We start from the raw sequence: 24,578 nt of genomic DNA, 5'->3' as shown, positions 1-24,578 counted from the left end.
TGGTTGGATTGGGTTGGTAGTGGTGGAGGTGATGATAAATGGGAAGAGATGATAAAATTCTGTATTTTGAAGGTAGAGACAATGGAATTTTTTGATAGATTAAATGAGGGTATGAGAAAAAACTGAGATTCAAGGTTGAATGTGAAGTGATGAGCCTGAGAACCCAGAAATGGGGAGTTACAATTAACTTAATAGAAAACACAGTGAGGGAACCACTTTTGCAAGAGAGATCAGGAGTTCGGTTTAAGGTTTGTTTAGTTGCGATTGCTATTAGACAATCAAATGGAAAAAGTTGAGTTGGCAGCTAGAGAGATAAGTCTGAAGTTCAAGGGAGAAGTCCAGGTCCAGAATATAAATGTGAGAATTGTGAGGATATAAACAGTATTTAAAATCATGAGACCAGATGAGTTTACAATGAAATAAGTAAAACTAGAGAAGAGAAGAATTCTGGCAACTGTACCCTAGGGCATCCCAATCTTTAAATATTGGAATGATGAGAAGTAATTAACAAAGGGGATTGAAAACAAGTTAAAGGAATAGAAGGAAAACTAGAAGCTTGTGAGGAAACGGAAGCTGAGGGGAGAATGTTGATGTAGGAGTAGGGAATAAGCTGCTGCGAATGCTCCTGCTGCCAATAGGTCAAGTTAGGGGAAGGCAAGATTCACTAGTGGGTTAAGCCACAGGGAGGTCCTAGGTATTCTTGAAAAGAGCAGTTCCAGTGGACAGTAGGGATGAAAGTCTTATTGGATCAAATTCAAGAAAGGACAAAGGGAAATGAATTCAAGACAATGAGTATAGATAATTCTTTTAAGGAATTTCTGTGAAGAAAATAGAGAAATTGGATGATAGCTAGAGTGGAATGTGGTATCAAAAGATGATCTTTTAAGGATAGGAGATTTTTTTTAACTTTTTATTTTATATTGGAGTATAGTCAATTAACAATGTTGTGATAGTTTCAGGTGCACAGAAGGATAGGAGATTTTAAAGCATTTTTATATAATCATAGGAATAATTTTAGTAATGAGAAAAAAAGTCTATGATAAAAGCTGAATTACCCTTCTTAGGGAGACTAGAGCCTTTGGCAGAGAGGAAATTCGTGTGCCAATTGTTGAAGTGCAGGAATTATTTGAGTGTATTATGAACCCCATTTAACAAATTATTACTTCAGAATGGTAGAGTGGACTGTACCAGAATTTTTCTGAAAACCACATTCTCAGGAATATAAAGGCCACAGGATGTTGGCAAATAATTTGAAAACACCTACTGATGATATGATTGATGGAAAGACACCAATGACGCAGTTAGAGGGTATAAAGTTTCAATAATAATAATAAGCACTTACTATGTGCCAGGAACTTTCTTAAGTGTTTTATGTATATTAATGCATTTAATCATCATCACAGCAACCTATGAAGATTGTTACTAATATCTCCATTTTATATGTAGTATCCCCAAGGAATAGAGAATTTCAATAACTTGCTAGTTAGTGTAGTATCTGGAAACCAAGCCTCACAGTCTGGATACAGTACAGAATAACCAGTAGCCTATACACAAAGCAAGAGACAAATAGTTGGACTTCTGATGGAAGTAAGGACTTTGCAGATCCCCATCCCCATGGGTGTCTACCTACCAATGGTGCCACGCTCACAGAAGAACATCCCCCAGTAGTGGGAAACATTTGGATTCATTTCAGCCTACTTTCTCCCAAAATTAGGTTTACTCATTTAATCTCACAACATATATATATCACTATTACCATCCCCACCAACAGCAACTTCCAGATATTTTTCTCCACTGTTTTTATTTCCTCCTCTTTGATTGAACACATATTAAGTCTTCTTCATTTAGTGGGAAGCAAAAGCCTTTTTCTTGACCTTGTCATATTCTGTTGCCAAACACTCTTCTTACTTCTATGGAAAAAAGTCTCAAAAAGAAAAATGTCTCAAAGTTGTATGACCATACCTCAAACTCAGCTTTATTTTAACTCATTCTCTATTTAACCTCCTTCAATCTGTCCCCTCACCACTGTATTGAAAAAACATGCTTTCAAAATGTACTGGTGGCTTTTGAATCACCATCACCTTTTTGACTCTCATTCATTTCTTTGCAGCCTTTGGCATAATCAAGAAAGAGAGGAGACAAAAGCTACATGAGTTTCATGTATAACTGGTCAAAAAGAGAAAATCATAATCCAAACTTATCCTCTCTCCTCCAATATCTAGCACAGCACCTTGTATATAAAAAGCAAATATTTGATGAATGAGTGAATGAAGGAATGATATTACATATATGGCATGTGGCCCATTTTAGCTCCACTGAAGAGCTTTTGGGTTTCTTTTGGTATTCCCAGAGTCCATCACAGAATGACTGCTTTCTAAAGCATCATATTTGGAATAATGACCTCCCATAATGTTGTATAAATTGGTGAGAAATTTCAGGTGAATAGTATGCTTAATTTTCATAGCATAGACCTAAGAGGTTTAAGATCAGCTATAAATCATTAGTCTGAAATGATTAGTAGTTTTTTTTTTATGCTGAGCCATCATTGGAGACTACTCACTTTGCATTTGCAAAAGAAAAAGTATTTTGTCTTTCATGTTTAGAAACTAACAACAGTTAGTGTATACACACACACACACGCACTAGTTTAAGGTAACAGCTAAATTTATTTTTTCTTATTTCTTTTTTCAAAATGAACTTTTAGACCTAAGAATATGCCCAAGAGTTGAAAACGATATGAAATAGCAAAGAGCATCTGAATATTCCTCTAAAAGTTTAGTAATCTTACCTTATATTTCTGTTAATTCATTTCCTGGTAAAGAACATAGATGTGGGTGTATAATGGAGTTATTGGGTATTGGCATTGACTTTGCCATAAATTTTGTAAAACAAATCCTAAAGATGATACAGCACTATTTCTAAAGGAATAATGGATTATTTACCTTTACAGATTGAATAAAGAAAAATCCCTTTTAACAGCCACTGAAGAGCCTTTGGCTTTTTTTGTTTGTTTTTATTTTTAGTTTCGTGCTTTTAACCGAGATCTCAAGAGCTGGATTTCTTTCTAAAACATCATATGGAACCCTTGCCTTGCTTCGTGTTGTCTGGGAGAGAGGGGTGGGAACTTCCAACCTCTTGTTTTTCATTATTTCTCCACTGACTCATCCAAACAGTCTCCTTTAAAGACAAAACAACAACAACAAAAACCAACTGAAGTCATGCAAGGAGGAAAAAGGGGGAAAAAAAAGTCTTCTATATTAATTAAAAAAAAAAACATATTCTGTCCAAGTGCTAAGCACTGGAATAATAAAATAAGCATAATTCTATTTCTGGTTTGTTGCTTTTCCTCTTCTTAACTTGAACAAATCATAAAGTTATTAAGGGGGATAATATTTTAAGGGGGATAAATTTGCTTCTTAAGATATAACCTAGAGATCATTTTGCATGAGAATGTTTACTGGACTACATCAAGAGATTTGTTGAGGGGCTTCCCTGGTGGCGCAGTGGTTGAGAATCTGCCTGCTAATGCAGGGGACACGGGTTCGAGCCCTGGTCTGGGAAGATCCCACATGCCGCGGAGCGACTAGGCCCGTGAGCCACAACTACTGAGCCTGCGCGTCTGGAGCCTGTGCTCCGCAATAAGAGAGGCCGCGATAGTGAGAGGCCCGCGCACCGCGATGAAGAGTGGCCTCCGCTTGCCACAACTAGAGAAAGCCCTCGCACAGAAACGAAGACCCAACACAGCCAAAAATAAATAAATTAATTAATTAAAAAAAAAAAAAAAAAGAGATTTGTTGAAATTCCTTTCAAAGTGGAGAAAAAATAATCTAGATTTATAACAGTAAATGGAAATAAACTTTTAAATGCAAGGAAAAGGGGACAGCATAATGTCTCCCAAGCCATCACCCAATCAGCTAAGCATAAAGAAACTGGGAATTCAAACATTATGCTTTCAGAAAATAATGTTTAAATAAGCCGTATGAATATCCTCAAGGCACAAAAAAAAATGTTATCTTTTTAACAGCATGCCCCTGGAGATTTACATCTTGACTTTCTGTAGAAATAGAAATGTATATTCCATCTTTTAAAAGTTTATGAAATTATTTCATCATCATTACTACAAATGCCTGAGATGTTTATTCAATTATTCATATAACAGTCATTTTTCTAGGGTGACTCCAAAAAAAATTCATTTGGCTATTGTTTGATTAACATGTTGAATAACTCAGCAACACTTCATTCCTTTTGGTGTGTAAAAATTTTCTTATCAAATAAAATCATCCATTCACCTATTTTCTACACGTGAGAGTCCCTGATGCCCTTTCAATGAACATCCTTGCAGAAATCTTACAACAATTATATAATAAATTCTTTATCAGATGATTCAACAGGAGAGAATTTACAAGCCAGTGTGCAGAATACACTCAATAACCAGTGAGGTAGCACAGCTCATAGACCATGGATTTCTTGCATACTAGAACATTTACCACAGGAGTAATGTGGCTGAAGTTCTCTCATAGAGATCACCACATGGGGCTTATCCAGTCAAGGATTAATAATATTCAACCAACATGGGCTTGATGTTGGGCAACATTTCAAAATGGAGATCTATCAGTGAATGGAATAGTCTCCCAAGGGAACTAATGGGAGTATAATTGCCTTTCTCATTTAGAACTGAGCCAGACAAAGCCTTCCTGGAAAGAGCCATGACATTATGCCAGGGTGATGGACTGCACAACTCATGAGGTCTCTTCCATCTCTAATTTTATGACATGAAAAATAAAGAAACACATTAAAATTCAGGCATTTTAGCACATATCCATCTATCACCCCAAAATAATTCATAGCTGAAAGAAAGGAACAAATAACAATTTCTAAAATCCATTACTAATCATAGGATAGCACTAGTCATCGGAAATACTCTTTCAAGAACAGCCACCACCTGTAGTGACTATAGTTAATAATACTTTATTATATACTCGAAATTTGGTAAGAAAATAGATCTTAAGTATTCTTACCACACATACAAAAAGAGGTAACTATGTGAGATGATGGAATGTTAACTAGTTTGATTGTGGTGATCATTTTGTGATGTATAGGTATATCAGAACATCAAGTTGTGTTGTGTACCTTAAATATATATAATCTCTATTTGTCAATTATACCCTAATAAAGCTGAAAAAAAAATAAAAACAACCACCACCCAACTTTTGGCATATGTGGTTAGCATTTGGGGAAACTGTCAGACAGCAAATCCACAGCTGGTATATCCTATAAGATTCTATATCATAACGTAGTTAATGTTCTTTTAGAAGAAAAGAAACTTCAGCTTTTCACAAGGTCTCTGCTATTGTTGTTACTTCACCTTTTGTTATCCTAAAATATTTCATACAAAACATGACTCAGGGGCTTCCCTGGTGGTGCAGTGGTTGAGAATCTGCCTGCCAGTGCAGGGGACACGGGTTCGAGCCCTGGTCTGGGAAGATCCCACATGCCGCGGAGCAACTGGGCCCGTGAGCCACAATTACTGAGCCTGCGCGTCTGGAGCCTGTGCTCCGCAACAAGAGAGGCCGCGATAGTGAGAGGCCCACGCACTGCGATGAAGAGTGGCCCCCGCTTGCCGCAACTAGAGAAAGCCCTCACACAGAAACGAAGACCCAACACAGCCAAAAATAAATAAATAATTAAAATAAAAAGAAAAACATGACTCAGATATTGTTGGATATAAAGTATGTTCAGTGGTTTTCTAAGTGTAGTCCAGCAACTCCTGAGAGTCCCAAGACCATTTCAGGGTGTCCCTGAGGTCAAAATTATTTTCATAAAGATACAAAGACATTATTTGCATTTTTTTACTGTCAGTCTCTAAGGATAGGTTACATGATATCCTCACAATAATCAGAAAAGCCTATTAAAATGCATATCTGTATGACGTCTGACTTTCTTCATATGCTTAACCGAAACAACAAATCACAATAGATTGAATGCAGAGGCAGATATGAGAATCCATCTTTTTTCTATTAAGCCAAACATTAAAGAGATTTGCAAAATTGCATAAAAACTTGGCTTACTTTTTTTTGCTTTGAAAAATATAGTTATTTTTCATTAAAATTATGTTATTATGTTAACATGTGATAGCATATTATTATTATTTGAGTAAATTAATAAATATGTTAAATAATTTCTACATTTTAATTTTTAACACAGTAAATATCAATCACTATAATGTATTATATATTATTATATTTAAAGGCATTCTAGTATAGCACAGGGAACTCCACTTTGCTGTACAGTAGAAACTAATACAACATTGTAAAACAACTATACCCCAATAAATAAATAAATAAACAAATAAACAAATAAATAAATTAGCATATCTATCAAAAACAAAAAAGTATTCTAAAACCAGAAAGTTTAAGAACCACTGACCTAGAAGCTTCAAAAACTCTAGATTGATTCCATGTCCCTCAGTAGGTACTATACTATTTCTTCACTTCGCTTTTTTTAAGCAAAGTTTCTAGAATTCTGTCTATAATTGGTGGCTCCACCTCCTTACTCCAAATCTTTCTTTAATTTACTCCAGTCAGGGTTTTTTCCCTCAAAATTTCCCAAACCACTCTTACAAGGCTGCCAATGACCTCCATTTTACCCGTTTAGAGGTCAATTCTCACTCCTAATTATAATCAGCCTGTCAGTACCATTTAAGAGCTGACCTCTCTTCTTTTTTACTTAGCTTCCAATTCACCACACTCCCTTGGTTTTCCTTCTGCCCCAGAGGCCATTTTACTGATCCCAGACATTTGCACGGCTTCTTAAAAATCATTCATATTCCAACTCATGTGTCTTTAAAGAGGTCTTCTCTGACCACCCTACCAAAAATATCACCTATTACTTTATCCCCTTATCCTGCTTTATTTTCTTCATAATTCTTATCACTATCTGAAAGTGCACATTTATCTATTTCCTTATTTATTGTCTTTCTAAATCAAAAGAGGACAGAGACTTTGGTTTCTTCATCACTTTTTCCTTAGGCCAGAACCAGAGCCTAATTCATAGCGGGCATGCCATAAATCACAATGATGACGATGATGATGATGATGATGATGATGGAACACATCTCCTTCAAAAAAATGTAAGCTTCTTCATGGCAAAACTGTGTCTTGCTCATATTTTTATAGGCGGCATTGAACACTATGCCTGGAATATAATATATATTAAATAAGAGATGAATAAAAGAAATAACAAATGTTAACATTGCAATGCTTAATGTTTACAAAATACTTTTAAATCCACTATCCTAGCTGAAAATCACAATAACTCCAAACAATAGATAAAGTTACAGATAAATGCTCTAAAAATTAAAAAAATAAATAAAAAATAAGCAAATCGAGCTGAAAATGTGTTTTTCTATTAATTATCTAGTCTTCTACATTCTGGAAAGAAAAGAATTTTTTATACCAATTGACTATACCTCTAGGATTACTGAATTGTAAAAAAGAAATGGAGAAAAGTGCCAAAATTGAGAAACAAATAATTTTAAACTTTGCTAAGTTTATATTCATCACTCAGAGGGCTCACATGGTCTAATTGAGAAAATTAATATTATTAAAATTATTAATTATCTTCCATGAGATGTGGATTGCTTAAAGTCTAATTGAGTCATGAAGGGCTTCATAGAATCTGTGCAAAAACAACCAGGCATTTTTCAAGTCTATGCAGAATCTGAAATATCTGAAAAGGCAGAATCTTAAAAATCAATTTAGTTTCTCTTACAGATAACCTCTCTTACCGATAGTTTTGCCAATGATGGAATCAAGGCGTCACCCCTGTTGGAGGGTGGTGGCATTTGGTTTTGCTTGTATCAAAGGAGGCATATGTGGATGATCTAGCAGATATAGGAGCCTTCCTGCCAACTACGCATCCAGGAAATCGTGACCTGGGATTGAGCCTGAGACAGCGTTACTACGCTAAGTGTATTGTTATGATTTTTGCATCTCTCTCCCTCTCTCTCTCTCTCTCTCTTTGTGACAACTTCCCAAAAACCCAGATTTAGTTCCAGCGTGTTCACTGTTTTGGAAATGGAGTTAAGATTAAATCTCTTGGGCCTGGCTTCATGCAACATGGAGAAACTTCTGGTTTGAGTTTTACTGTAGCATTTGTACTTTGAGCTAAGGAATCCTAAAGCATTTGGTACACTTAAATCAAACAACAGTAAATAATTGGAGTTCATTTTCCTGTTACTTAGATTCTTTAATAGGAAGCCTATGGTTTTTAAAGCAAAAGCATTAGTGTTCAAATTTAAGAGATGGTATGCATCTCCATAGTCTCAGAAATAAGATTTGGAAAGATTATGGAGATCATTCATGTGCTTTCCTTTATGTCTCGGGAGTGCCCAAGAAGAGAAACAGAAACAGGATATTATTCCCTTCCACAGTGTGGAATAGATTACATTTTTATGTAATATTTTTATAAATTTTAATTTGAAAATGACCCATGAATCCAGCTTACTCCTTATAACAAGTTTTCAGAAGATACTTACAATTAGTAAGACACTGCTGCAAAACACCAAGCGGAATTGGGAAGACAGGAATCTCTGACTTCAAAGCTCTCCACTTCCCTTCCCTTAACCCTCAACTCCACCCAAAAGCATGTCTCTTTTTAACCTCTGAAATTTCATGCAAGCCTGCAGTCTGGCTCTGACTACAAGGCAGGAAACAGCCCATATGCAGCATCCAGAGAAGAAAGGCAAAAAGCAAAAAAAAAAAAAAAAAAAATCACAAAAGTTTTTCTTTTTTTTTTTCAATCTGATACTTTACAAAGTTTATTTAGAGGAAGGGTTGGATAGTGTTTTTGTTTGTTTTGTTTTAAAACTGTCTGTTCCCAAGTGAACAATGAGCATTGAGTTGAGGTGAGGACACGCTGGCTTTCAGCCTGCAGGCTCTTCCTTGTTACACCCAAAGGGAGTTTTAGAAGGATTTGGAATTCTTCAGATCTTTAGTTTAGAGACCATGGGTGGAGCCCAGACACACAGCATTCAGCTGATGGTTGATAAATAAACGCTTGCCTAGTGACTTCAACTGGCCAGACTATTTCACAGGGGAGGAAACAACACCCCGTGAGATAAATGGGGGGAAAGAGGGATGTCTGGAAAAGCTTGCTGGAAACGAGAAATGCTGGCATGGAGCATATATCTCTGAAAGAGAGGAGGTTAGCCAACTTGGAAATCTGGGTCAAAGAAAGCATCCTTTAAGTCTACCCATAGTAAAGGGACAGAATTGAGAAGAATACTAAAATAGTTCTACTAAATTAATGAAGCACAGTCAAGCAAATAAAGTCAAACTATTGAGATTTTTACTTGGTAGTTAACAAAAATTTTCAGACTGATGAGTTTGATTTTATTTTCATTTAGATTGTAAATGTTAGTTCTAATCTCTCCATAGTTAGGGGAAACATAATCCCTGTTTAGCTGCCTCCATTCTTATTTAAATCGGAGTAATTATTAATAATAGCACCCCTTTACGCTCTCAAAAGACTCACAATTTGGATGATAAATTTTATATATATGTAGTCACTCTGTGACAAGACTTGCAAGGCTTCAGATTATTGCTAGTAATATATTATAGTGTGATAATTAGGGAGTAGTCACTGACAATCTTAGTAAGCTTAATTGTATCACAAACTTCTTAAAAGGACAACCAGAGTGAAGAATCCAACAGTGCTTTGGCAATTAGCCTTAGTTAAGTACAAATTCAAAACAAATTAACTCTGTCATGAGGCTGCCAAAACAAGTTAATAAGTTATCTTAAATGGCATAAACTGAAGTCTCATGTCCAGAACCAGGGAAGGTATTAGTATTTCTTTCTGTGCTTTCAGATTGCATCTCAAGAGTAGTAATTGTTTCTAAGCACACTTCTTGAGATGGATTAATAAACTGAAGCACCTTCAGAAAACAGCAACCAGGATAGATACATTTTGAAAGCTTTGACATACGTGGTGTGGTTAAAAGAACTAACAAAATGTACCCGAAGGGAAAGAAGGTTGTCAGTTCCTGCTAGACATCCTCAAATATGTTAACATATATCATATGGAGGAACGAGTTGTCTTGTTCTGTAAATCTTTAGGTTGTATAGTAGGTTAAATTCAGCAGCAATAAAAATCTGTTCAGTGTGAGGGAAAACCTTCTAACTAACAAGATCTTCCCCAAACAGAATGAGATACCTTTGGAAATAATGAAAGTTGATCGAGGTATTCAAGGAAAAGCTAAATCATATATTCATAGGGATATAAGAGGGTAAATTAATGTACCACATGGAAGTTAGGACTAAAACATCCTAAACTCATTTAAACTTTATACACTATCATTCTAATGCAATAGTGGGTAGACAATTCAGGAAAATCCTCTACCACAGCATTAAACACCGTCACCCTGCCCATGTTTTGAAGGGTCTTTGAATCAGTCATACTGTCCTTTCTTTACAGTCAGTATGACAGTTTGGTGCATTTATTCTTTCCCCGTGTACCATGGTCTAGATCTGGGGACATCATTAGAAATGAGCTGATCTGGCCAGCCTCCAAGTATACTTCACCAAAATCTCTTGGACTATGCCTAGGAAGCTACAGGAAATACGTATTCTGGAATGATCTACAACCTGAATCTGTCACCCTACTAGCATTTACCACTCACTGGAAACCTTGGAAACATTCTTGTCATTTTTATCTTTGAAAGTTAGAAACAAATAACCCTCTCTCAAACACTATTATTATATTACTTGTTGGAAAATTGTATTAGGATACTTTAGAATGCATAGGACAAAAAATGTAACCAAAAAAGGAAAATTATTGGCTCAAAAAACTAGAAAGTTGAGAAGATGGTGTTGGATTCAAACATGATTCAGGAAGTTGGCCATCATCAGAGCCCTGTTTCTTATTCCTCTCCTCTAGTTGTTTCATTCTGCTTGACTCCTTTCCCCAAATGGCTCTCTTTATGTAACAGCAAGATGGCCACCATATTCTTACAGCTCAAGTTCACTGAAAAAAAGCGAGCATCGTTTTTTTTTTTTTTTTTTTACCAAAAGCTCAGAGAAGTCCCAGGGAGGATTCTGATTGACTGGCCCTGGGTCATGCACCCACCCCTGGAAACACAGGGATGAGGGCACCAGTCCCATTCTGCAGAAATATTATGGCAGGATGACTTCGCAACCATGTATCTACTACAAAGGGTAATAAACTAAACTAAAGAATAGAAGGAATCCACAATAATATTCTATTTTATTCTCCAACAAGATGGCTATTTCATGATAATACTTGATAGCAACCATCCCCAACTATGGTGACATGCTATAAATTTATAGTCTCTGCCAGAAACTATCACAATACATTAGGAAAATCCACACTCTGTGAATATAATCCACTAGGTTTCTATGGATTTGTATTATAGGAATGTGACTATACAGTATGTATAACTCATCACTGGATCATACTACCTATTACCCTAATATGGAAAGTTCCTGGTAGGAGGGTCTCTTCATCTTGCACAATTCTGGGCTCTCCTCCAAGTGGCATGTTAATGTGGTTGAATTTCTGATCTAGATTAAAACGTTTCTTCTATAAAAGACAACAAAAGGAGTCTATAGACAGTACAAATATTAACGTATGAATCACACATAATTGAAGTGAAAAGGACTTTTCTAACCCTTAAGGTTTGGGATTTAATTCCCTGGTAGAAAGCCAACAGGAGCTGAGTACAAAATTCTTTATTATAAAATCCTCAAAAACTAAGGTCAGATTCAATTCAAATGAAATTATCACTTCTTAGAAGTTCAGTAGATTTGATTTAATTCACTTTCTTGATTTCCACAAAACTGATTAATTTCCTTTTCAGTTGCTTTTCTGGTTCCCCATGCCTGCCACCTTTTTATAAATTCCTTTGATTGGTTCATTAAGTTAACAGCTAGTTCTTGCCCCGAACATCAGACTCTTAGGAGAACCCTGGTTATCTTTTCCCTCAACAACTTAATTGGAGACAAGGGAATTCTGAGCTACTCTGGTTTCAGGGACCTTTAAAAACCCAAAAGGAAAGAGATTTTAATGGGCTTAACTATCTGCTATCAAAGAGAAGTTAGATACCTCTGTCCCTCATAAGAGGAATACCACAAATGTGTGTAAACTTCCACACATCCACTCCAAAGCAGAGTAGTTTGTCATTAACAAACTAGAGAACAGAAAGATGACTTTATTCTGCAGAGGAATAAGGAAATGGAGAGAAAAAGAGGGAAGGAAGGAAATTGTCAAAGTGAAGTAATGAATATTTTCAAGATAAATGCTCAAAAATGGAATATTTGGCAATATGATTATAGTCAGCAGAAATAATTAGCAGGAGAATTTATACTGTTATATGCTGTATAATCAGAAAGCCTTCCATCAGGTTTTCATGGAATACCTTACCATAATCACCTAAATAGAAAGTAATAAATTATCTCACCATACAACTTAATAAAAGCTATGTAACCCTTTGATATCACTAATGGATTTGCCAAATAATTATTCTTCCTAGATAATTGATCTTGTTGGAAAATTTTGGAGCTGCCTGGGGAAATGGTTTCCTGTGTATGTAGAATGTAACACTAATATCTTTTCCCTGCTGCCACCTGCAGTTCCCAAGGGATCAGGCTTCCAAAGAGAATTCTTTTATGCAGGTTGTGAATATTTTTTTTCTTTAATTTTTTTGGAAAGGGTCAAAGTCAAGAAGGGGTCTTTTTTCCCATTGACATTTCCTGTATTTAATTATTTGACACAGTTGACTCATGACTGTGTAATTATCTCTTGGAGTATTTAACATTAATGTAAAATGGTACTGTATTTCCAAGCCAAATGGAATTTTTAGGAGGCCATACAACCCTTCTTGGCTTTACTTTTTGTTTAATGGTCATGCTGTAGCAAACAGCACTGTGCAATATGAACAGTTAAACTATTCTCTTAATTATTGCATCTGGTTTACCATATCCTGCCCATCTAGTATGTTTTAACTGAAAGGCAGAAAAAATCTCTGGTTGATCATTGATGGTTTTAAATTGGCACGTAATGATAATACTGAGTTCTGGAGGGAGTTCTTCCTGAATCTCAGCATATGTCTTTATGTTAAACAATTAAACCACATCTGGAAAGAGAAAGCAGATCATTACATTCCTCAGTGGATTCTATGAGAAAACTGATTCAGTGGGCTGAATACTTGTTACCAAAAAAAAAGAGAGACAGAGAGAAAGATAACCTTGAATTAGAGAGAATTTGCTCATTTTTTTAAAAAAGGAACAGGTGTTTGAAGGAAAATTCCCACAATGAAATAAATAGTTTTATATCGGCAAGGGCATTTAAGCAATAACGAGGAGATTTCATGCATTACATGCAAGGGCACCGGGAGAATTAGTAACAGAAGAATATAAAGATCTTATTTCAAGAAAGTATGTTATTATTAGGATTTGCGAAGTTTCTTGTACAAGGTAGCTGAACAAGGACTTACTTAACATTTAAAAGAGAATTCAGAATATGTTTAGAAAGGGTTAATATGCTGTTCACATTGCCTGAGGCAAATCAAACTAAAAGTTATACTTGGACACACATTTCCAGGTGAGATTTAAGAGGACTTTTCATGGACCCCTATCTCCTCCTTGATAGACCAGGGCCGATGGTGCCAATCTCCCAGTCTCCCGTCTCTCACCTCGAATTCCTTCTCACACACTCTTCTCAGAAGCCAAAAGAGAAGTCTTCCCCAAACAGGCTTTTATCACATTACTTTTCTGCTGAAAAGCGATCAATGCCTTGTCATCTTTTGCCTTTAAGAAGAAATCCAAATTAACGTATCTGACAGTCAAATTCTTCATACTCTGTCTCTACACTATTTTCCTCAGCTTATTTTTCGACAGCTCTCCATAGGAATCCTCTATTCTAGCTTACCTGTTTACTCTTATTCCCCAAACATCTTTTGTACTTTTTGATTTTAGTGACAAAATTTCCCTTGCCTAGCACATCTTCTCTTAGCTCTTATCTAAAATCTCTTCTGATTTTGAGACCCAACTAAAGTGGCATCTCTCTAGCAAAAACGTTCCAACCTTTCCAGTTTAAAGTAATACTCCCCACTTCCTGGCCATCCCCAGAATACCCACATTGGTGCTATTTATTCACCACTTCTCGATTTCGGGGTCTATTTTTTATGTGCAGACAGCTTAAGTAAATTGACTGTAAACATCATGCATTCCGGAATTTTTTCTTGTATATGGGAATACCCACTTTCCCAGAACTACTCCATATTCTTTCACATAATAGATGTATGTTTTAAGTAATTAGCATTCCAAAAAACCCTGAAATTAAAGTCCAGTTCTGAGGTGAGCAATCAATGCAAGTTGTATCCTATGTTAGTTAGCTTGGGCGGCCATAACAAAATACCACAGACTAGGTGACTTAAACAGAAATTTATTTTCTCACAGTTCTGGAAGCTGGAAGTCCAAGTGTTGGTTTCTTCTAAGGTCTCTCTCCTTGGCTTGCTGATGGCTGCCTCTTCCCTGTGTCCTCACATAATCTTTTCTTTATTCATGCACATCCCTGAAGTCTCTTTGTGTGTCACAATTTCCTTTTCTTATAAGGACACTAGTCAGATTGAATTAGGGTCTAAGGGCCTCATTTTAACTTAACTACCTCTTTAAAGACTCTACCTCCAGGGACTTCCCTAGTGGTGCAGTGGTTAAGAATCCACCTGCCGATGCAGGAGACATGGGGTTCGAGCCCTGGTCCAGGAAGATCCCACATGCCGCGGAGAAACTAAACCCATGTGCCACAACTACTGAGCCCATGTGCCACAACTACTGAGCCCATGCACGACAACTACTGAAGCCTGCATGCCTAGAACCTGTGCTCTGCAACAAGAGAAGCCACCGCAATGAGAAACCCGTGGACCGCAATGAAGAGTAGCCCCCGCTCGCCGCAACTAGAGAAAGCCCGCACGCAGCAACAAAGACCCAAAGCAGCCAAAAATAAATAAATAAATAAATAAGACTCTACCTCCAAATACAGTCACTTTCTGAGACACAGAGGTTTAGAGCTTCAACCTATGAATTTGGGAGGACACAATTCAGCCTAAAATATACATATATATTTTACACATATATATATGCTATACAACACTCTTTATTTTTTATTCTATTATGTCTCCTGCTACATTTCCAAATAGTTGCACTTGTCAGAAATTACAAGTAGAAAGATTAAATTTAATGAGTTCCAGCACAAAATTAAAAACCTTAGACTTTGAGTTTTAAATCTAAATTTCTAGGGTTTTCATTCTCTCCCCCTTTCTCTTCACTGGATTTATTTCCATGTTTGCTCACACATTCATTGCCATCATGCTTTTTCCTTCAATTTCAGAACATCAAATCTTACTTTCAGAAAAGAACCAATGAAAATTAGAATGTAAATAATCAATGTCAACTAAGAGTCCTTCAGATACAATCAACAGCAATCCAAACTAAACTTTCTTCAATATCAGGAGAATTTTTGGATTCACATAATTTAAAAATAAAAAAGATAGTGGAACATTAGGTTTGGATCAATCCAGGAGTTCATAGAGCACTAGGACCTGGTTTCTCTCTTTCCTCCTGCAGCTTGCTTCCTCTGAGTTCATTTCATTCTCTGATATATCTCATCTTGTACTAAAAAAACATACTCCATGGAATTTGTGGGGAGATCCCAATGGATACGAAACGAAAGTGCTTGGCTCAGGGTCCGGCCCATAATGAACGCTCAATGCGACAAGCTACCTAATGGTAGCCTGATTCATTGTGACTTGTTGCTTGTGTCATTTGTCCTGGTGTGAAAGAGGTTGGATGGTTGGGCCATCTTGCCACCAGACGAAAAACGGTTCTAGTACCACAGCATATGTCTTTTCAAGTTCAATTTTCTTTCCTCATAGCAGTTTCCACGACTCAAGAGTTTCTCTTACTAGGAGAGCTCAGGATGTGTCCAAAGACAGGACTTGCATCACATGTGCCACCCCTGGAGATGAGTATCGAGCAGCCCCCCACCCCCACTGATGCACACAAATTAAGCATGGGAAAAGGAGTAATTCTCCAAAAGGAAATTAGAGTTTTGTTTAAAAAAGGAGGGGGGATAGAAACAGGCAATCAAATATAGCAAAATCTCACAGCAACATATAACTTCAATCTACCACCACTTTTGATAGTGGGGGTATGATAGTAGCAGAGAAACAAGGACTCATTAAACCATGAAGGCAATGAAAATTTTAAAATTAAGTCCCTCCATTGTAGCCCTAAAGTTATACCACATAGTAGTCAGCCCTGTTTGACTGCCCCTGATTTGGCCCACTTATAGGAACAAATTTACTCTCTGGTGCCCCAGTTTTCTCAATATGTCTCTAAAAGCCAGAGTCAGGATTAGGTCTGGAATTTAAGTTATTGAGGATTGCCTAATAAAAGGACAAGGCAATTTGGAAATGGAAAGCCACATTCAAACTCTTATTAATAATAATTGTGTGTCTGCTGAGCACATGTAGAGACAGATAATTAGATTCACATAAAGAGTGCTCTGTAATTGGATCCAGATGTGAAGAAGTCTACAGACATCCACTAAAGGGAAACTGTACAAAATAACCAAGAAACAAATGGAATTGCAATGCGGAAGTTTATGAAGAACGTTCGGCTAAATGACTACAAAGGCTTTCAGGCGGCTTTTAGTCACACACTTGAAGAAATTTATTGTTGCACTGAGCATTATTATACAGCAGCATTGTCAAAAACCATCAAAAACCAATGGTGTTCCCTGCAGAAAGAATACAATATAGGACACAGAGTCCTCAGGAAGGGCATTATAAAGATTTTAACTCTTCTAGAGATGTCACTCTTTTTATTCATCAGCTGTATTTAATATTAATTCCACATATTAGAAACTAAATGCCATCATTTTTGGATCTCCAGTTTATGCCTGTGCTAAGTGGGGAGATTCTGTAAACACTGCTAAAAAGCTAACTTGTCTCCACTTAATAGAGGAAATCTAACTAGATGTTTGTCCCACTAGGGTCCAAAAGGGGGTATTCAATCCACAAGTAACCATAACCAGGTGTTAGAAGGAGACAACAGTCAGCATCAAAACCACCCACATATGATATTAGGATCAATAAATGCAAATACATACACTCCTTCTATTTGAGGTAAAAAGGAATTATGTAGGTCTTGTGGAACACTTAAAATCTGAAATCTATCTTCTCCATAGGCAGTTAATAGCCATTTTGTGAGTAGGAGAAAGAACACGCCAAACAGAGAAAACAGTATACTCAAAGTCCCCGAGCCAGGAAAGATTTTGTATGAGGAAGTGGGAATAAGCAAGGATGGTTGGATTATAAAGAGAAATGGGAGAGTGATGGATTGGGGACCAGACAGAGCCATAATTATAAAATTATGGATATGATTTTCTGGCTTGCTTAGTGAAATATAGTATAATTTTCTAAGATAGAAATGACTGGGAAAGAGAGAAAGCATAGATTTTATAGTTAAAGGGATTTAGGACATGTCAGGTTTGAGATGTCTGTGAACCACCCAACTAAAATGTTGAGTAGGATATGAAAGTCTAGAGATCAGAAGAAAAGTCCAGGCTAAAAACATATATTTAAGAATCACCATTATAAAGATGGCATTTAATTGCAGAGAAATTGATGCCATCTCTTGAGAGAGTGCATAAACAGAGAAGATGGTTCAAGGTGAGGTAGAAATCACAAAGGCTGTGAGATGGAGTGGCCTGTGGGGTGGAAGAAAGGGCAGAAGACTGTGACAACAGAAGCCAAAAGAAGAAGTAAAAAAAAAAAGTTGGGGAAGATGGGAAAATGCTATCTTTATGATGATAAAGATGAAACCAAAGAATTGTACCCTGGATTTAGCAACATGGGAGTCACTGACCAGAGCCATTATGATGGAGCAATAAGTCCACCACAGGGAGTCAATGAAGAAAGTGGATATGAAGGACTGAGAAGAGTGATACTCTGACACACAAGCTCTGTGACGGCAGGGACTTTATATTTGGTGATTTGGGGTTCTCCAATGTCTAAAATATTACCTGGCATAGATAAAATAGGGGCTGAATAAACAATTGTTCACTGTTGAAAGAAAAGTAAGTTATAAATTTAAATGTAAAATGTTCCATTCAGTTGTAAAATTTTTCTAGGAAGGCTAAAGTTCTCATATATTGGCTTTGAGGCAGCTGATGGATGAGTTCATCCAGTGTTGGAGTTTTTAGGAGAAGAATGAGAGGAAGAAGATGGGAAGTGCATAGAGAGCATTTTCTGTGAGCAATCATAGTGAAGGGATATGGAAACTGTGCAGAGCAAGGAGGAGACTGATGAGTAGAAAAAAATGATGGGTGACTACAGATTGAACATCTCAATTTTGCCAAAGAATAGTGTCATTAGGAGAAGTTAAAATGTCATGGGGAAAATAAAAAGTTTATCAGAGGCTGGGGTGTTTGAAATCAACATTTCAAAAGTGAAATACTTTCAACGTGGCCCTGGGTAGCTGGGGTGAGAGGACGTGTGAGCAGATCAAAGGACAGTGGTTATTAGGTAGATTATCTATATGGATGCTTAAGTCACCAAGAATAATCACAGGATCTGGAGAAGAGAAAAATATTTTGAGCCAGAAACTAAGACTTGATAACTGAAGTGAATGGGGGTCAATAGATAAAAGCAATAAGTCTGGGAAGAATATGGTATAATTAAATGATATGCACCTCAGTGGAGCAATGTGTGTGTGTGTGTGTGTGTGTGTGTGTGTGTGTGTGTGTGTGAGAGAGAGAGAGAGAGAGAAAGACAGAGAGACAGAGCGAGACAGAGATAGAGAGACAGAGACAGAGACAGAGACAGGCCATAGTGGTCTGAAAATGGTGATGGGGAGTAAGTTAAACACTATTCTCACTTCCTGTCCCAGAGATATATGAGCCTGAGCAATAAAGCCTTGCCACCAGGAGGCTACAGGAAAGTAGGGGCCTCAAGAGCAAGCAAGACTTCAGTTATAGCAAAGTGACAAAGCAAGGTTGTTCAAAGAAAAGTTGGAGGATAGAGAAGAATTGAACAAGAAGCAAAGGTCCAAGAAAGCAGATTAGTAGGGTTTGGAAAGGAGGAGAGAACAAGGTGGTTGGATCAAAGCAGGACAGGGGTGTGATTCTACTAATGATGGGTGACCAGGGAAGACAGACACACAGCAGTGACTGAGAAATAAGGATGAACGGCAATATCCCAATCATCTCTGAAGGGAAGTGTGAGTTGTGGTTCCATTTGTTTTTTTCTGCCTTTAATACAGGTCAAATGCCCCATGAGAACTGTCAGGGACTTCCGAGGCAGCTGGGTACAATGATGTGGCATTGCAGGGCAACAGTTTTCCTTTGGAGTAAAGTTTTGGTAACACTTCATGAAGTTGTGCTTTATGGTTTCTGTAAGTAAGGAATCCAGGAGGGGTTTCGTTGGGTGGTTCTGGTTCAGAGCATCTTCTGAGACTGCAAACAAGCTTCCAGTCAGGGCTGCTGTCATGTGACATCTAGACTGGAGGATGACCCGCTTCCAAGTTCATGTGTGGTTGATGGGAGGTATCAGTTCCTTGGTGGTTATTGGCCAGATGCTCAGTTCCTAATCATGTGGGCCTCTCTATAGCCTGCCTGAATGTCCTCCCGAACATCTCCATGGCAGATGGTATCCCCCAGAGAGTGATCCAAGAGACAAAATAGAGACAGAAATCATAGTCTTTTATTACCTAATGTCGGAAGTGACACACCATCACTTCTGCCATATTCTATTGGTCACACAGACCAACCCTGGTACAATGTGGGAGGGAACTATCCAAAAGCATGTGTACCTGGATGCAGGGAGTATTAGGGGTTTGGGGGGAAGCTGGCTACCCCTAAAATCATAGTTCACTCTCTGTCCCTCACTCATTCACATCCTTTCCACATGCAAAATATAGTCGGTTACTCCCAAAGCCCCCAAAAGTCTTATCCCATTACAACATCAGGTCAAAGTCCAGAATTTCTTTATCTAAATCAGATACAGGGAATGATGAGGCTTGACAGCTTTGGTTCCTTAGTACAGCTCCTCAAGTATATTTCCCCTTATCTATAATTTTTTTTTTTTTAATTTTAAAACAAAATTTTTCTTTTAAAACAAAAAAAGCTATTATACTATTATATAATGGTGGGACTGGAATAAGGTAACCACTATATTCAAAATGGGGAAAATAAGAAACACACAGGAGTCACTGATCCATAACAGTCCTGAATCAGAGGCAAGTCTTAGACATTCCTCCACCAGGACTCAGTACTACATCTTCCCAGGAATGATTCTCCATGGTCCTTGGTTCAGCAAGATGGCTTCCTTCTGTTTCCTAGGTACAATGGAGCTCGCAGCCTAGTACAACACACACACACACACACACACACACACACACACACACACACAAAAACCTCCTGATGAGATTCCCTCTACTCCTTAGCCACCTCTCCTCAGTTTCCCTCCCTTCTTCCCCACTGACATGTTACTTCAGGTGGTTACCTTGTTGCACAGGAAGAAAAATGAAATGGATGGAGAGAGATTTAGAACTTTGTTTTAATTTCTGAGCTCATAAAATGTTTGCAAAAATCTTGTCTTTGGGTGAGATTTATCCTGGGACATGGCCTGACTCCCATGATATGGAGAATGCCATAAAGACAAGAAAATCTCCTAAGAGTCACAACCAGTATTCCCTGTCCTAACTTAGCATAACCCAAGAGCTACAACTACAAGGTAGGAGAATGAGTTCATTTGTTAGCTATAAGAAAGAAAAAACAAATGCCAAATCGGACAGCCTGAGATGAAGCAGTTAGATGACAATTATATAGATTCAACTCCACTGACTCGCATGGGCATTCTTTAGATACTGCTTACTCAACAGCCCATTTTCACACTTCCAGGACACATGAGAATCCACTGTAAAAACAAAACCAAAAAACAAAAAATGTAATAAAAAGCTACAGAAATTATTTCCCATCACCCTAGAATAGTTGCTACCTCCAGAGCCTTAGGCAAAATTACGAGGTCTGGCTTTGGTTCTCCAACACTTCAGAGACCTTTCGTACTCAAATCACTGTGATCCTCTTCCTAACTCTTAGCTCTTCTTTATACCTCAAGAAAATGTTTTCCATTTATATCTGCAGGTGTCCAAACTCTCCTCCCAGTTTTCATTATTTCATCCCACCCACTGATCTCTCTCAGTTTTCGCTGTTTGTCCCTTTCAATGGATTTTTTGTTTGTGTTTGTTTAATGCTAAATTTAATAAACTCATTTATCTAATTAATATAATTTTGAAGCTCATCCTTCTTTGACATTTAAACAACAGTTACAAATTTATTAATAATTTATCTTGATTTTAACTGCTATTATATATGTGGTTAATTCTTTCGAATATTGCAAACACTTGAAATAACAAATAAAATATATACAAATATAACAATTACAAAGCCACTTAATTAAAGTCAACATCATGGGTCTATTTCATTATTATTTCTTAACTTTTATTTTTATACCTATCTAGAATAATCACTATATTTATTTTGATTTACTTCCAGGGTTGTAGACCCCAAAATTAAAAGAATACCATCTTTGACCAGTTGATTAAGGTACTTTGGTTACTGATGAATTGATTGTTGGGCAGGGCTGGATTTAGATTGCTATTTCTAAAGCAAATTAAACTTAGACTACTGGTAATCAAATTAAATTGTTTTGATAAGTAAATTTTATTTGTTACATCAATAAGACTTTTAAAGTCCTTACCCTTCACATAGACTTTAGTTACTCCACCTAAAATATTACATTTTCAAGTCTTGTTTGGTGAACATTCATAACCTATTTATTTTGTTTAAATGAAATACCTCTTTAGACCTGTCATTATGAAATACTGACTTGATCTGTTAGAACTATTTTTAAAAATATGTTTGCCTTATTAGTATTTAATTGAAATGATCAGAGCCACATAGAAGCTTTATCTACAAGAAATGAGAGATTGAATCCACAAAGTTACATCTTCTCTTGAAGACATTTGATTAATGTATTTTCTGTCAACATACTATTGAGCCTCCTTCCCCTCTTCTATATTTTTTTCTTTTCAAATTAATTTTTAAAATTTATTTACAGTAAATTTTATTCCTTTCGGTTCTTAAAGTTATATTACCCCAAAACTACCACAAATTGCCACTTTGTAACTAACCGCTCCTCCTACTCCTGTCTCTGAAAATCACTGATCTGTTTTCTGATCCAGGATGTTACATAAATGGATTCATGCAGTACATAGCTTTTGAGTTCTGACTTTTTTTAATGAAATGTAATACATTAAAGATCCATGTATTAGTAATGTGTTCCTTTTTATTGATCACAGAATTCCAACCTACGGATGTACACAGCTTGTGTGTCCATTCACCAGTTGAAAAACATTTGGGTGGTTTCCATTTTTTGACAATTATGAATAAAGCCTTTATGATTTTATATAGGTTTTTGTGGGAATTTAAATTTCTGTTTCACTTGGGTAAATACCTAGGGTTGGGCTTGATGGGTCATATATCAAGTATATGTTTAACTTAAAAAAAAATTGCTATGCCCTTTGTCAAAGTGGCTGTACTATCCTGCATTCTCACCAACAATGTTTGAGAGTTCTAGTTGCTCCAGCACTTTTCATTTTCAGTGTTTTATTAGTAGTAGTAGTATTTTAACCATTCTAGTAGGTATGTAGTGCTAGGTCATTATCATTTAATTTGCATTTCCTTAATGACTAAGGATATTTAGTATCTTTTCATGTGAGCCCATTGATTTTATGCTCCAGTAGCACAGAGTTTGCATGTTAATGCTAACCATTGAATCCTCAGCCCTTAGTGTTCAGCATATATTGATTTTCAGTAAGGGCTTGTTAAACAAAAGAATATGTTCAAAAGTTAGAGAACCCAGTCTTTATTTCAGGTCTTGCTAGTTAAGCCTCCATTAAAGTTGGAGAAAATAAAAAGACAGGAAATAAAAAGAATGCCTAAAGTATGTGCATGGTTTCCTTGCTTCAAGGTAGAGTCAGGACAAGAATGGAAGCTTGGAGGCAGTCCATGGTCACTGTTGCCACACCAGAATACACCAGTCTGAGCTGGAGATAGGCAGCAAGACTCAGCATCCCAAGCAAGAAGGTACACATGACAACAAATCTCGTTTTAGCAACAGCAATATAACTCTCTCAAAGACCAATCAAGTACAAAGCCCTCCTCCTCCTCCTCCTCCATTTCCTCCTTCTTCTCTTTCTCATCATCATCACATTTATTGAGCAATTACAGTGTGCCAGCACTGTTCCCTAAGTACTTTGCATAGAGTATGTCATGAAGTCCTCACAACTCTAAGAACACGTGCTATTATTATTCTAATTGTGCAAATAATGAATTAATTCTTACAGCCTGCTCAAGGTCAGAACTGACCTTCACAACTTGTTTCACACCTAAGCCTCAAAGTCTGCTCTGTCAAACACCGAACCTCTGCTACTTAACTCTACACAGCCACCTGCTCAGTGAGATTTCTTTGCTGGTCTCGTCTAACACATTTCATTCTACTGTAATCTATTTCTGGTTTGCCTGTTTCCTTGGACATGAAGACCTAAGGCTAGCCTACTGCATAGATCAATCAGGTAATACAATTTCAGGGACACTGGGAAGGCCCAGATGTCCTAAATTCTCTCTGACACAAAGATTGATACATATTTCATTCTTTAACTTAAGATTTGGGATTGCATTGTTGCCAAAGAAAGGTAACATCTTAGTTGCTTATAAAGTTAGTATGGGTGAAAAAAAACCTGAGAGAAAGTTTTGATGGTAGTAGGGGAAAAAGAAACATGAGAACAGTGGGTAATAGAGAAGATAAAGATATAGGAGAAAAGATACAAAATAGAAAGATGAGAGTCTCCAAAGTTATAGTGTTTGATATGTATTTAGTGAATAAATAATAAAAGATATCCTTGAGCCACTTCTCAAGTTCAGCCCACTGGGAACTCTGGCTTCTTTTTTGCTCAACATTCTTCCTTGCAGAGTGACAGGCTAAGGAGCCTCCCTGCCATCAGCACTGTCCTTCAACTTAATCAACTGGGAAACACTGATGAATGGTGACTCTTATCCAGTATGAAAGCTAAGGAAATAATTGCCAGGTGATCCCCTACTTGCATCAACTCTGATTTCACTAAGTTGAACATCACACTGCTCAAAGAGATCATCAAATGATTTCTGAGTAGCTTGAGGTACAATAAAGTGCAACACATTTTTACTCCAGCACTTTCTGCTTAGTTTTTGTGATCAAACATGCCAAAGTAAAACTCATTTGTGGACCTTATTAAAACAGAGAGATGAAGACACAGAGCAGATGGCTGGATCCAGTTCCTCGCCCACCACAGTTCTAAGGGTTTGAGGCTCTTGAGGGTCAAGCCCAGATACCAGGAGGCAAGGACATATAGTCTATAATGTGGAGACTGTGATAACAGTGGGTCATGGATGTGATC

Source organism: Balaenoptera borealis, assembly GCF_965194805.1.
Source record: "Balaenoptera borealis genome assembly, chromosome: 1".
Classification (NCBI taxonomy): Eukaryota; Metazoa; Chordata; class Mammalia; order Artiodactyla; family Balaenopteridae; genus Balaenoptera; species Balaenoptera borealis.
Note: the sequence above shows the minus strand (reverse complement) of the source record.